Raw genomic sequence first — 2,500 nt, 5'->3', positions numbered from 1 at the left:
CGTAAGTCAAGAAACACTTGGAAATATTTCCATATTTTACTCTCACATTTACATATTTCATTTATCTATATTTCTGTCCTAAGTTGTTTCTTCCGTAAGTCAAGGAACACTTAGAAACATTTTTCTTTGCATTATATTTTTATACCATTTTATTTTTCTTGTTTACTAAGTTATTCCTTCCGTAAGTCAAGGAATACTTAGACTATTTTACCTGTTCTGTTTTCTATTTTTGATCTGTTATTTTGTAACTGCTCCTTGGAACTGCTACCTATAACAGATACTTGTCACGGTAACCGTTATTTTATACCAGTAGAAGTATTAAACCATTTTATCAGTGACAAGCAAAGATGGTCAACACTCGGTCTAATTCCGAGGACAGGAAGAAGTCCGCAGAGCTGGCGATGGGTCCTACAGGCCCAAACGCCCCCTCTCGGCAACATGGCGCCCAACAAACAAAACCCGAACTCACGACCCCAGGACCGTCTTCGAGCCAACCTGCTACAGCTGACTTTATCTCTGCCTTGATGCAAGCGATGGCGGCCCTATCCACAACTCAAGGCACTGCACCCCAGATGCCTCAGCCTGAGACACCGAAGTCCAGGATAAATTACACGAAGCCCCCTCAATTCTCAGGCCGGGACACCGAGAATCCGCTCAGCTTTTCGACAAAAGCTGAGAATTTCTTAATCAAACATAACGTAGACGAGGACCAATGGATCGACTACCTTATAGACAACTCCCTCCACGGCGATGCGGAAGAAATGGGCTCAGAAATTCTCATACACGGACCTACCATACACCACATTTCGAGACCGTCTCCTAAGGAGATACAATGACCCTGCCGCAATTTCAACCCTGACGTCGAAGCTTCATGGAAAACATCAACGTAGAGACGAATCCACGGAGGAGTTCATTAACCAGAAATCTGCCTTATTCAGACGTCTCATGCCACATATCCCCGAGGATCAGAGGTGTATAACGATAGCAAACTTACTGAGACCCGACATCGCGATCTGCCTGAGAGCGAACATCCCCAGGACCGAGGAAGACCTTCTGACAATCGCCCAGGGCATGGAATGTGACATCCGCCGGACCGGCAAACCCCAGCAGCAGCAGCAGCAACAACAGCCATACCGTCATCTACGTCAGGATAACGCTCCACGACACCCTGAGGCGATAGACCAATGGAGGAACCCCAGCGGACAGTACAGGATGCCATCAATGGACCAACCATCACCTCCAACCCCACAGAACCAGGGAAACGCCAATCGGGGCGCCAACTGAACCCTGTTGTAAAGATGGTGCCCCAACTGAATTCTATTCAGGTACAACCCTCGCCAGCAGGCCTCCCCCAACTCTATGGAAGGATCAACGGGCAGCAAGTGAAGATTTTGGTCGACACCGGTGCCTCCGGGAACTTCGTTCACCAGAGGTTGATCCAGAGACGGGACCTGCAACGAGGACCAGGACTGGTTCAGCTGGCATGTACGGGCAGCACATTCCGCACCCTAGGGACTGCTGCAGTCAATATGAACATTGACACTCTGGACACGACTTTAAACTGCATGGTTATGGAGGATTTGAACCACGACGTTGTGTTAGGGATGCCTTGGTTGGAGCAGGAAGAGGCCAATGTAGACATACCCCGAAAATGTCTACATGCTGGTACTGCCTGCCAAACCACCATCTACTGGGCGACCCCAGCAGAAAGGCAAGCCAAACCACAACAGCTGGAATTCCATCAAACCCCATCCCAACAAGCAGAGCAGTCAACCCAAGAGGACAATGAAATATTAGACAACCGTCCACGTCAGCCGACCACTGAAGAAACCGAAACAGCGGACATCAGTACAGGCACACCCGAAGAAGAAGAAGAAGCCTACGGCGTCCAATTACTAGAGACGATGGAGGACGTCGACGAGGAGGAAGAACCTAGCCTGACAGCAGATGACATGCCAGACGCCGAATGCCTTCTATTGATAGAGACAATGGGGCACGGCGACGAGGAGGACGAGAAGGAGGACACCGACCCCATCCTCGACGGTCCGGTCGACATACCACTCCGAGAGGAAATCCGGAGAAGTCACCGGACACACAAGAGAAAGAAACGACTTCGAAGACGCGAGCAGCAAACCTCCGAAGACGTACCCAGGAGCGAGATTGAAGAGAATCTGCTCCAAGAGTTCACGATGGTGGACGATGCTGACCATAGGACCCTGACCCCTCCGGACGGACGGGATGAAGGAACCACAGCGCAGCCGACCGGCAAAGATGAACAAGGATAAGGTCCCATTACGACACGTGGAGATATCAAGGTGAATTGAGTAGCCTTATATCTTCACGACGTCGTAGGACCTCCTCAGGGTGAATAAAGTAGCCCTGACGGAAGCAGACGAGCCACCCGCCACACCTGGACCACCTGGACCACCTGGGCCTACTGGACCATATACAAATAAGTTCAATATTTTAAGTACAATATCTTAGTTTTTTTAAGTCTTTT

The sequence above is a fragment of the Diabrotica undecimpunctata genome, unplaced genomic scaffold (genome assembly GCF_040954645.1).
Source record: "Diabrotica undecimpunctata isolate CICGRU unplaced genomic scaffold, icDiaUnde3 ctg00000598.1, whole genome shotgun sequence".
In the NCBI taxonomy this organism is placed as follows: Eukaryota; Metazoa; Arthropoda; class Insecta; order Coleoptera; family Chrysomelidae; genus Diabrotica; species Diabrotica undecimpunctata.
The sequence above is the reverse complement of the archived record's forward strand: the minus strand, read 5'-3'. Positions refer to the sequence as shown.